Consider the following 13,359-nt stretch of genomic DNA (forward strand, 5'->3'; position numbering starts at 1 on the left):
CTGACTTAAAGGAGAATTCCGGCCAATTTTGACGTTAATCTTGATCGCTATAGCTATGCAATATGTGATGATTTTCACAAAAGCCTGGCTGAAAACACTTATCATAGACGGTATTTATCAGCTAGCAGCTAACAGGCCAAGCTACCCACCGGCAGGATCGAGACAGGGTAGGTGAATTTAAACAATGTCTGAGTTGAAAATGCATCTTGTTGTCACGTTAGGGCCCTGTTCATGTGGCACAGACATATGAATTGCATTTTGTGTCTGTTAAGAGGCACAAAGGCACTCTAAAACTTGCCCCGGCAACTGCCGTTTTAGCTCAGTGGACGCTCATAGAGGTAGCTGCAGCAACTCTAGTTTGCTAGGACCGATCCATGTCAGGTTTTTTTCTATAGAAAGTACTCACATAGCTATAGCGATCAAGATTAACGTCAAAATTGGTCGGAATTCTCCTTTAAAAACAAATCCCAAAAGCCAAACTGTCTCTTTGAGATATTCATCACCATCATATTAATGACGTAATGGCAGGGTTTTTCCTGGTTTTGTTGTGTTCATATACGAGAAGTACAAAATGGTTACATCAATCAATCAATCATTTTATTTGTCACATGAAATTGTACAAGGTACAATTCCAGTGAAACATGAGAGGAATATTAATGACACATATTTCCCTCAGCAACAAGAGCATATTCATGAAATGGGACTACAACAGTGTCTCCATTAAACTACTTGGCCTGGAATAAAAGAGCCCTTTGTGTTCAATACGTCCTTGAGAGAGAGATGTGGTTAAAAAGTAAGTCTTTTATCAGCTGTGAGTGCATGCATGCGTGCGTGTGTGCATGTGTGTGTGTGTGTGTGTGTGTGTGTGTGTGTGTGTGTGTGTGTATTGTGTGTGTGTGTGTGTGTGTGTGTGTGTGTGTGTGTGTGTGTGTGTGAGTGCGTGCGTGCGTGCGTGCGTGCGTGTGTAAGAGACAGACTCTATCAGGTAAAATATCTTTCAAAAGAGAGTCTGCACGTCCTTGGCCCTGTCACATTTGACAGATCATCTGATACACACTTTACTCCACTACATGCAGGAATGTTCTAATATTTTCCCTATCCATCAGATCTGCGGCTCCATTCAAAGTATTAAAGAATGTTTTCAAATGGGGTGAAAGAAAGCAGAAATGAGAGGCAGAAACACCTGGATCTAATGCCAAGAGCTTGTTTTTCATTCAGCAAAGACTACACTCAAATATGCGCTCTCTCAGCACCTGGCACTTGATGTTCAGACTATGAGAGCACGACACAATTTTATGTATCAATTTCATGACGTCATAACTTTCATTAACCTGCGACTGGGTTTATTTTTGTTTGGGTTTATCTTTGTTCATCCTGAAATATGCAGTAGCAGACACAACAGCGTCCATAAACCGAGGCTAATGCTGTCTACTTCTGTCTCTTGCTACTCAGCTTTTCTGGCTGACCTGGTCCTCGGTTTCTGCTGATCAGCAACCTGACTTCAAGGTTGTTGTTTTTTTAAAACACCGCAAAGCTTACAGGCAGCCAAGAAGCTATGTGGAAAGGAAGAGTGAAAATCTCTGCAAATTCTCAAATCTTTCCAGACGTCACAACTCACTGGCAGGCATCAGCCCATACTCTGATCCACGCCATTGTTTCGATATCTGCAGAATGACCAGTTTTGTCCACTACGGGACAAAAAGAGACTTTTGATTGAGTCAGATCATGTAAAACAGAGCATTGTGGGAGTTCAGCTGCATAAAGGGAATCCAGCTCTTGATACTCAACCCAGGATAATACAATCCACATAAAAGCATTTACAACACACACAAACTGTAGAGGTGTTCACACAAACAACCTTTTACTACAGGACAAACATGATGGAAAAGCAGATGTATTACATTCTACTGTCTCTGGATAGCAGTATAAGGCTCTGACAGCCTTAATGTGTCTCTATGTAAAAGAAAACTACTAAGGTTGATACTACTGGCAGTGGCACATAGCCGTACCTATATAATTACCCCCATACTCCACCACATGGCTCGCCATGCTGACACTATATAGCTCAATTGACCAGGTGGAACCAATTCTTGGAATCTTTTTATAATTCCTTTTTAAGCCATTTCAGCTTGTTTTTTTCCAGAGTGATCATGGCATATTTTCTCTTTGTGAAACAGAGGAAAAACCCTTCTGTGTAACCTAGATATGAGCATGCACAGCTGCAGAGGCAGGCATGTGGAAAACTGTGGCTTAAATTCATCTGAGCTGCAGCAGGGGGGCAAGAGTCTGTGTCACAGAGCTGACCTCAGTCTTTGACTTTTTCAAGGACATAAAGTCGATGCATTCTTGTTTGCTTCTGTCTTAAAGTCAGGGTTTAGCTAAGCCAATAAAAACAATAACTTGTACATCACTTGTGTTGTTCGCTCATTTTCTCTACTATGAGCATACTTGTCAATGTTTATCAGCTTCAAGTAGGTTAAAACTTTAAGCCAAGACTTGATTTTGTGTCATTAAATCTAAATGTGCAATTCACAAGCTTTTCTTTAAAAAGAAATCAGCAAAAAAAAAAAAGCAGAACCAAAATGTGTTTTTCCATAAACAACTGTAGACAGTGCAAGAAAATAAAGAAGTGGGATGAGGACCTGCAATGTCACCACTTATTCAAAAATCTGCTTCCATCATTAACTTGCTAAACCTTTATACACTTTTCCACCTAAGCCAGTCATAACATCTTCAGTCACAATTAGTTTTTTTAACTATAAAGGTGATCTTTCCTTAATGACCTATTATGTAATTCACACTTTCTAAAGAGCACACATTCAAAAATACTAAGAGAAACAAATGACTGGAAACTCACTTTAGACTATTCTCTGGCTTCCAATGCTCACATTAGCATTACTACTCTTGACATCAAGTATTCAATGAATGAACTTAGATAACTGGAAGTGATCTCATAAAGGGAAACCTCAAGTACATGATGACAACGTAAGATAAAGAAATACCTTCACTTTTGTTGGATTAAATGATCTTGAAGGGGCGGCCTCTGGCTCACCCAGTAAGAGCTTTTGCCCCATGTTGGCTGAGTCCTGCAGCGGCGCAGATTCGAATCCGACCTGCTTCCCTTTGCTGCGTGTCTTCCCCATCTCTCCCCCACCTTTCCTGTCTATCCACTGTCACTCTATAATAAAGGGAAAAGCCCTAAAAAAATTATCTTGAAATCCAACAATTATTCTCCAAGACAAAGCCACTAGCAATTCTTTATAGGCTATAGGATATCTACTTGTACAAGGATGTACAAATCGCAAGCTTTGAGAAAAGGCATGCTCAATTTATTCTGAATATCAACATGTTCTGACACATGTATATGAGCTAAAAGGTTTACAAACAGTCGACAGCGTTTGTATTCAGGCATTTAAGCTGATGGTGAACTGCTTCGGAGTGAGCAGTGTTAGATTAACTAACATCCTGAATCAATGAAGGCATCTCATGACATTTTAATGTTGACATGGTGATGTCATGTTATGGTGACATGGTATTATGGAGATCCCATTGATTCATTGCACCTCACTGGATGTATAGTGCATGGAAAGAACTGGTTATAATGTGACATGCACAAGATTACACTGTGTGGCTGCCCGCATATAATTACTAAACAGAAAACCTAAACAAGAGTCAATAAAGAGAAGCCCTGCACTGAGCAAAGGTAATCCAATCACAATGTAGAGTACGATCTATAGCAATAAGTGTCAAAGCAAAGTTAGAGGCTGTAAACCTAGGATTATACATCAGGGATGTATCAAGTGTGCAACAGTAGCACAGGCAGAAACTGTGCAAACTGAGACAGCCTCTCATATTCTTATTAGCAAACCCGTTTTTCAAGAAAAACAAAAAAACAGCAACACAACAGACATTTCTTTGTAACTTCTGTATTACAACACAAACTGACAAAACTTAAACGTGTTTACATAAATCCTGATTCTGACTTACAACTGTGCTACAATACACATTACACATACTACAGTACAGCCTGGCAACTGAACATCAGGATGATGCGTCATGAGGGGCAATGAAAAGTGGAAGTAGATTTTCTTATCAAAAGACGCATTTTTTCTCAGTGGTTGATAGTTTCAGCTGAGCTTGGGGGTTCAAGTTAAGAAAGATGGTCTTGTGACCTGAACAACACACAACTGAGAAATCTGATTCGAAGAAATGATATGGAAATACTCTCTCCATTCTAAACAGCTGTGGCTGTGGCTGTGGCTCCCTTCAGCCAGACCCTGAACAAAACTGTTTCTTCAGAGCTGATCTATAGCCAACAGTATCAGACTTTAACACTAAGCAACAAGTGCATGAGTGTGAGGTAAAGTACTGATAAACAGCAAGCATTCTCCGACTTCAACTCCACTTCAATAAAGGTTAATAACCATTGACCGACCGTCCAGCTGCAGGTCTAAAAAGTTAAGCGATAAAAAAAGAGGAGGTAGGATGTGTGAATTTTATCTACTTACTTGTTCATTCCAAGCAAATACCTGCAGCACCTGTTCAACTTAACAAAGACCTAACAGGATAACAGCTCTCTTTCATAACTCCATCCTGATATAAAGGCTGCTCAAATCAGAGTAGGTGTAAATATGTTTTCAAACAGGTTTAATAAATAAATGATCCACGAATTTCATACTGGATGAAATATTTCGCCATTGCCTAGTTCCAAAGCTTTATGATTTGCTGTTTCCTTCTGTATAGATTCCCATTTCACTGTACAATGTGTTAATCACAATATTTACTCATCAGAGACAAATCAGACTCAAAATACACAAAACTAAAATGTTGATCAATATTAATTTGCTAAGGTTTAGAGCCTTAGGCTGTAATACAAGGGAATTGAGTGTCATGTCAAGTACATTTGGAAAAACTCAACAGCAATGTCTCTTTAAATATGCCACATATTAATTATTCATAAACATCAACACACCTTGTTGCTGCAGACTCTTTCCTTGAGAGCTACTTTTTGTTACGCAAGTACCTACATATGCAGAAGGACACAACAAGATGTGGATTATGATCATGAGTTAAATTAATCTATTGCAATTCTATGTGCAAAGAGACATTGTTGTTATGTTTTTAAGATCCTTTGCAAATTACATTGAAACAACCTGGATAGATAGGAAAGAAGGAAAAAAGAAAATCATGTTCACCATGATGTTGAGTGAACAACAGTCCCTTTAAAAGTGTCTGGTGATAGGCCAGGCTCACTCCTGTTTAACTGAAAGTAAAACAGAGAAGAATTTCCTCAATAGCTTTGTGTTGACAGCCCCGTCCAGTGAGAGGGGAAGGTCATTGTTTGATCTGCACAATAGAAAGAGTTTAAGGGGAAAAAAGAGAGCTAACGAAAGCCAGTCACGTCTCTAGGGTTTGCATATTAGTGTATAAGATAAGATCATTAGGGTTTAAGTTGTAATCTGTTAAGAAAACTCATAAACATTCATAATCAGGATAGATGCAGCAAAGCTTCCCATATTTAAACTACAAAACACTCAGTGAAAGCATGTCATTGCCAGTACTGCTCTGTGTTAATACTAGAATTTTTTTATCTGCATCAGGTGAATCAGAAATTCACATAAAAAAATCATGTGTTGCATGAACCATATTTTTTAATCCAAGTGCCAGAAATCATAAGAAAGTAGAGGAAATGTAAAAAAAAAGGCACATCTTTCAGTGTTAGAAAATCATTTTAAAGATTCCTGGATCCACATCTGCACCAAAAACCACTTATTGCTTAGCCCATGGCCTAAATTTGCACTACATTCCATTGTAATCTGCTACAAAGTTTACAATTAAAATAAAAACTAAGCTTAAGTTAAATTATATAGCCCCCTAACAAGGCAGTATGCTGTGGGGGGAAAGTACAATACTGTGTGAAATTTGCCTTGAATAGCCTACTACATATAAACTTGTCATGACAGTATGTCTGTATTATACAGTTCATACAGCATTAACAAAGACAACTGCATGTATACAACTATGTAAAAAAATATGTATGACCATAAGCATGTAAAATAAAACCCACAGCATACAGTTCACACATTTTGTGTCCTATGGGTTCTATCTCCCAGAACAAAACAAATCTCCCTCAAAGTCCAAACTAAAACAGGAAAAGGACACCGTGAGTTCATCTGGAGTCCTTTTACGTTTCTGTTTATCTGCTGGTTTGACTGTTTTTTTAGATGTTTAAGCGATAAATTGGTCTAATTACAATCCACAGAGTCACTGCCTGTATCCGCTGGGACATTTTTCTTCATTCAAAGGGTCAGTTGAAGGAAAAAAGTCTGGCGTTTTAGCTTTCTGCTCACTGCACTCCATCGTTTAAAAATTTCGATGACCAAATATGGTCACATTGAGATTATGACTACATTTAAACGCACCTTGCAACTTTTTTACAATAACTATTGTTTTGGGTAGTTTGTACCGGTTTCCTACCGCTAGCTTATAGTTTAACCCTGTTGTTAGCTCGTCAAAAACGAGTTTTAAAAAACAAAAAAGCAGGCGGCATTTACCTCCGAGTTTCTCCTCACATCCATGGCTGTTGTCATTTTGAGATTATAATCCCTTTGCGACGCACGAATCCCGGTGCCGGTCGCGTTGAAAAACTTTAGCTGTTTTTTGCCGGATACCTGCCCTTCTCAATAAACTCCGATTTATGTCTTTCCAACCAAAACCGACAAAAAGCTCTAGCCTCCGTCGCAGCCTGCTGCAGAGTGGAAGGCAGGACTTGTTACCGTAGAAACGGGTTGTTTGCCCCCCACTTTTCCCTGGATTTGGCCCCCTGCCCTCCTCTCACAGGCATTCAGCCTTCTCCCTTGTTTATTGTCACGGTGGGGCCGAGGAGTGAGGATGAATATTCACGAGTTGAAGGGCTGCTGTTGCTGCTGATGGGATAAAACCCATGTTGCCAGCATTGCAACACATTGTCATGCTGAAATCCTCCACACTGGCCCATAGGAATTTATTTCAACCCACACAAAGATGTCTTTCATTAGTCAGAGATGAATGTGTAGCCAAGCAGCCCAGAGAGCATGCATGTAGACACTGACCAAGTTTTGAATCAGAGATATAGGTTATCAGAGATTTAGGTTATACATGTACAAATACACTTTGGTGACATTATTATACATTTTAGCCATATCTTTAGTGGTGGAAGAAGTATTCAGATCCTGAAAAAAAATAATAAAATACTACATTACAAGCAAAAGACCTGCATTTAAAATCTTATTTAAGTAACAGAACATAGTCATATCAGCAAAATGTACCTTAAAGGGGTATATTATTCTCAGTTTCAGGTTCATATTTGTATTTCGGGTTTCTATTAACATGTTTACTTGCTTTAATGATTAAAAACACCTGATTTTCCTCATACTGTCTGTCTGAATATCCCTGAATTTACCTTCTGTCTGAAATGCTCTGTTTTAGCGCCTGTCTCTTTAAGCCCCCTTATTGTAAAAAAAGAAAAGCCCAATCTACTCTGATTGGTCAGCATCTCTGGGTCTTCCGCATCTGCGCTGTATGCGTCTCTACCCCATCATTGCAGTCGGGGATTGACTGTAAGGGCACTGTAGCTGCACGTTCTACCTATATATATATAATATATATTTCCCTGAGTGCTGCACTGCGGCTGCCCACTGCTCCTATGTATATGGGTAAAATGCAGAGGACACATTTTGTTTCAATGTATGGAAGTGCTGAGAAAGGACAATAAAACAAAGGAACCTTTATTTGTAACATCATAAACGTACGGAAGTTCTGACAGCTTGATTAAAGGCACCGTTTCTGATAGGCTGTGTGCATTTGTCTGTGGATTGAGTGTTTTGATAGCCTGGGAAAACCCTGACGAACTTCCGGCAAATTTGAGATTTGCTCTGCAAATCAGTCTGGCCAATTTTTCCAAATCGAGGCACCAATCACAACCATTGAGGCGGGCTTTACACGATGACGATAGCGCAGCGACGGCGAGCAGCACACAGCAACCCGTTGATGCCACTGTCGCTGCTACGTCCCCCGGATCGTTGGTCTGATTGGTTGAAGGACTATCCAATGCGCCCAGAGGCATTTGAGTGGCGTCCTAGAGCATCTAGACCTAACTTTATAATAAAAAAGACATGGAAGCATTAAAGTATTAAAATGGAAGTAGGCTAAGTGAAATACATGTACCTCAAAATTATACTCAAGTAAATGTACTTACTGGTCATGCATTTAAAATCATACTTACCGTTAAAGGGGTGGTTCAAAATTTTGGACATAGGACCTAATTTCCAAGTTAGCCAGTGTGTTATTTATCAGTGGAGACCGTTTTCAACACTTTTCATCCAGTCCTTCCAGTTGCAGAGTTGCTAGGCTAGCTCAAGTCAACAGTATCTGCTAGCTTGCCACTAAAAACAGTCTTATCCACTCCACAGTACACCCAAGGCAAATAAATTATAACGCCAGAATATCAATGTAAATGTCTGTGTTGATAGAATAATGTTAGAAATAAAACTACCCTTGCATCTCAATGATCGCATTACATTTTGAGGTTTCTCAGCAGCGGCAGAATTTTACTTTGCTCCGGTTAGTAGTACTTCGCCGAAAAGTAAACAGAGAAGCGCACTACAGTCGGGAGACCTAGTAGTAGCCTAGCTAGTATATTGGTATTGAAGCATTGGATTGGAAACTAAGGACTAGGCAACATGGTGATTCAGTGTGCATTTAGAAATTGTAAAAATAAACCAAACAGATGGGCACCACAAAGTTTCCACAAATGTCCATTGGGAGATCCAGAAAGGAACCAACTATGGCTTGTTGCTGCTGGCTTGGACATCAAGGCGGAGACTTTACTCAAGTGGTGAATGTGTAGTGATAATTTTAGACCAGACAACTTTGAAAAACCCCGCAATCTAAAGGACCACAAGTCACTGACAACGAATGCGGTTCCATCCGTCTTTCCAGATGCACCAACAGCTACTGATGAACAGGTAATAACTTTTGGTAGGCTACTCTAGCTAATAAAGCTAGCCCCTTTCATAACATTAGCCTAGCGGCTACTGATAGATTGAGACTGACAATGTTAGTGGCGATAACGTTACAGTTCAATGCATTGTGGAGAGTGACAACGTTAGCTAACGGTATAGCTACACTCTTGGTAGATACCTGGCTGGGCTAACCGCTAACTTTAGGTAATTGCTGACAGAAAAGTCATGTAAGCTCAGACAGTTTACATGCAAATTGCAGTGGCAGGTAAATAAACTTGTGTGATTGTCATGGAAACTGGCTTTCTCAGTAGCCTAGGTAATATCACTCCGCCGCTGCTGTAGCCTATGTTACCAACTACAGGGAACAAAGTATAACTATTGCAATGCAATGCAAGGGTAGTTTTAAGATTATTCTATCAACACAGATATTTACATCGATAGTCTGGCGTTATAATTTATTTGCCTCTGGTGTACTGTGGAGTGGTTAAGACTGTTTTTAGTAGCAGGCTAACAGATACTGTTGACTTGCGCTAGCCTAGCACCAGTGAACGCTGCAACTGGAAGGACTGGATAAAAAGTCTTGAAAACTGTCTCCACTGATAAATAACACACTGGCTAACTTGGAAATGAGGTCTTATGTCCAAAATTCTGAACCACCCCTTTAAATAAAAGTACACTCTAACAGCATAATAAAAACATTATATTTTTGGATTACTTTCATTGATGCATTAACATGTAAACAACATTTTAATGTTGTATCTGGTTGAGAGGGTAGTGTACTAACATTTTTGTTTGTAATATGATATACTGATCAGATGTTTTGTATTGGTATTTTACTTAAGTAAAGCACAAACACTTAAAAATATCACTTAAACGTAAAGAGTAACTCAACACCCACTGAAAAACCTGTTTTTGCTGCCCTTCAGTGGTTTAACCTCTCACCTTGCTGCAGTGATGTAGAGGTGTACACCAGGACCCCGTGACATCACTTGCTGGCATGGTTACATGTGCAACAAAGCACAAATCTGGCAGGAGATGCAGCCTGGTGTTAAGTTACTCTTTAAGTACATTACTTTAGTAAGTGTGGGTAGTTACATTCCACTGTTGTATATCTCTCAACATTCTAAATGCATATCTAAAGTGGTTGGGTGCTTCAAGCTGAACCACAGATCTAAACTTGAGGTGACCACAACAATGAAAATATTCACCCAAAATGTAATATCCCCCAGGTTTAGGTTAATTACAATCAAATTAAACTACATAACTCTCTCTGTGCTGTGGTTCTGAAACATTCACTGAATAACAAAAAGCATCTTTGTAATGTCAGGTCATGTAAACATCTCAGGCTGTATGTTCTGACTGTAACTTTGTATGTTCATTTGGACACACGATGAGAAACCCACATGATTTCCAAACGCGTCCAGTATGCTTCTCAGTGGTCAAGTAGTTAGTACATATTAAAATGTGTTAATCTTTAACTATACAATAATAAGTGAGTAAGGTTTATTTATGTACGCCTCTCTAGATCATACATCACAGTGCTTCACAATAAAAGCAAGACATAAGACATAAACAAAACATTTCTTGAAAAACCCAATTTGTTTATTAAGCTAATCCTTCAATTGCTGCTGAATGTAACCTATGATTAAACAGAGATCAAACAGATTAAACAAAACAAAACTCATCTGTTCTGTAGGGATTACATGAAAAGGATTGTCATCATTAAATGGATCATCTTTTAAAAACAGACTGTTAAGATGCATGAATTACTTAGACATTTTGAATTTTAATACCTTTTTCAATCTGATTTGTCATTAAGTTTGTGCGTTTTTAATCTATTTAAACCATAGCTTTGGTGTTTCATTTGCTGGACAGTTGGAAAATGATGGTAGTTGTCAGTAACTCCTTGTCCCAGGAAAAAAAACACACCAAACAACAGAAAGTTTGAACATCTAGTTCCTGCTGCTGATGAAGCTCCAGAAGTAAGTGGACCTTGATAGACCTTTTGTCTAGGTCAAATTAAAGGACAATTCTGGCGCAAAATGAACCTAGGGGTTAATAATATATGTGTACCGTTCTCTGAGCTATTGATTGATTGATTGATTGATTTATTTCTGGATCAAGACGATAAAATAGTAATCCAAAGGATAACATGCTAAAGTAAAATACTTATTTCCAGCACGGTCCATGTTTTCATGCTAATCGAATGATTAGCTTATAAAGCTAGTCATTGGGGCAGAGGGTAAAGTTAAAAAGAAATTGCTATTTCTACACCACTAACAAGGCTCAAAATAGCACCACACTTCAATGGTAGCATAATGAGGGTCCCTACATGTGAACCGAAGCATTGAGAACTTTGTAAGTGTACAGACAGTTTATTAAAAAGATAGATTATAAAGACAGTAGCGTTCACGTATACAAGCAGGCGCCATTTTGGGAAAACAGTCACGACCAGTCGAACGACAAACGCCGTGCTTGAGCCATGTTACTGGTTACTGGTTGCATGGTTACTGGTTGCATGGCGTTCGTCGTTCGACTGGTCGTGACTGTTTTCCCAAGATGGCACCTGCTTGTATACTACTGTCTTTATAATCTATCTTTTCACTTACAAAGTTCTCAATGCTTCGGTTTACATGTAGGGACCCTCATATTGCTACTGTTGAAGTGTGGTGCTATTTTCAGCCTTGTTAGTGGTGTAGAAATAGCGATTTATTTTTACTTTACCCATGGCCCGACGACTAGCTTTATAAGCTAATCAGTGGGTTGCGCTATCTTGTTTCAAGCTAGAGACACATTCGATTAGCATGAAAACATATCCCAGAGAACGGTCGACTCTGTACACATGTATTAACCCCTAGGTTCATTTTGCGCTGGAATTGTCCTTTAAACTGTCAAGCTTAGCACCAAAAAGTGTTTTCATCTGTCTTACTGTGAAATAGCTCCTATTCACAATATATTCCTACTATCAAACATGAAATAATTTTCCCATTCATGGTTATCTTTCTATGCTGTTGCATGCAACATCTTTCCACCAAATGTGCAAGCACTACCCGTCCATAAAACCTCTCCTTACAGTCTCTTGGGGTGTCTTATCATCCCACAGACTTGGAAACAAAGGAAGTCACAAAACCCAGACATCCGTCATCACAGTTCGTCACATCAAGTCAGCAGGAAGCCTACAAGCTCTGCCACTGTGCAGCTTTTCTCAGAGACTTCAAACCTTTCCAAGGTCTCGTTAAAGATTGTCCTTCCTGAAATCACTGCAAATTCTCACTGTGTGACTGTGAGCACAAAAGTTCGAAGCAGTGATTCCTTTTTATGGGATGTTTTACCAGAACGTAACCTAAGCTTGTACTCTCATGGAATTTGTTGTATCCATTGATCACAGTGCCATCTGTATTTCTCATTAAAAGCCACATCCTCTTCTTGCATGACATTGGAGCATCCAAAAAAGTTCATAACATGCATCTGCTCATATACATACTTAAAGCAACACTATGTAACTTTTCCCGCTTCGGTCCCTCTACAGGTTGTCTCATTGGAACTACAGCTCACGCTAAAAGTTACATAGTGTTGCTTTAATGAAATCTTACATCCCTGACAGGACGCTGTACTGTTAAATCTGCTTAATAAAAATAAAGTTTTAGGATTGACCACAGAGCTCGGATGCTGTAAATCTTAGGCCTTTCATTCCACTCTCATGATTATACACCTGCTAAAGCCACAGTCACAAGGGAATGAGTGTTTATTTTTTCAAATAAAATCCCTAAACCTTATGTGTGTTTGTTAAGGATCCACTGTGAATCCCAAATCCTAAAACATTCAAGGGGGATTATTTCACAGCTCTGTGGGGATTTTCCCACCTACACCTCAAATTCTTTCTTTCAGCTTCTGGATGTTCACACAGTTCGAGGGGTCGAGGCAAGTATGGAAATATTGAACCCATTTGAGAATACATATTTGGTGCAATAAACACCACATCGGGTTTCAGAAACAGACCCGAGACAGCTCTTAAACTCCAGGATTAAATTGAGGCTGACGTGTCTCGTCAAAACTCCAGACAGCACTGACAGAGAAGACACAACTTCTCAAGTAAAGAGATCCTCTCCCCTTTAAAACTGAAGAAAACAAGCTGCAAGTGTCTTCTGCACAGTAGCTGGAAATAATATATTGTAACTACTACTTCATTTTTTTTTGTAATATTTGAATGCAAAACATGTTACAGTTGATATTCTGTGGTTGCTCAGGGAGAATAACAAGGAATGTAAGCGGTTTGATTATTCTAATTTTCAGCCTCAGGCACATTTCAAACCTGTTTTGACTGTTTTTGTTCATACAGACACCATTTTGCAGTCTA

General features: G+C 39.1%; 2 protein-coding genes across 3 annotated transcripts in view; both read right to left on the reverse strand.

Annotated features, from left to right (window-relative positions):
• The window catches only part of mical2a (microtubule associated monooxygenase, calponin and LIM domain containing 2a), an 858,504-nt gene that overhangs the window by 159,689 nt on the left and 685,456 nt on the right, over window positions 1-13,359 (reverse strand). The gene's annotated exons all lie outside the window — the stretch shown is intronic.
• dennd2b (DENN domain containing 2B) overlaps window positions 1-13,359 on the reverse strand; it is a 58,922-nt gene that overhangs the window by 42,760 nt on the left and 2,803 nt on the right. Inside the window, exon 1 of one of the 2 annotated variants that reach the window (XM_031324234.2) lies at window positions 6,555-6,900. The exons of the other annotated variant lie outside the window; for it this stretch is intronic. The gene's annotated coding sequence lies outside the window, so the exon portion shown is untranslated. Of the gene's footprint in view, window positions 1-6,554; window positions 6,901-13,359 lie in introns of those variants that run through there. 2 annotated transcript variants of the gene reach the window in all.

Source organism: Sander lucioperca, chromosome 3, assembly GCF_008315115.2.
Source record: "Sander lucioperca isolate FBNREF2018 chromosome 3, SLUC_FBN_1.2, whole genome shotgun sequence".
In the NCBI taxonomy this organism is placed as follows: Eukaryota; Metazoa; Chordata; class Actinopteri; order Perciformes; family Percidae; genus Sander; species Sander lucioperca.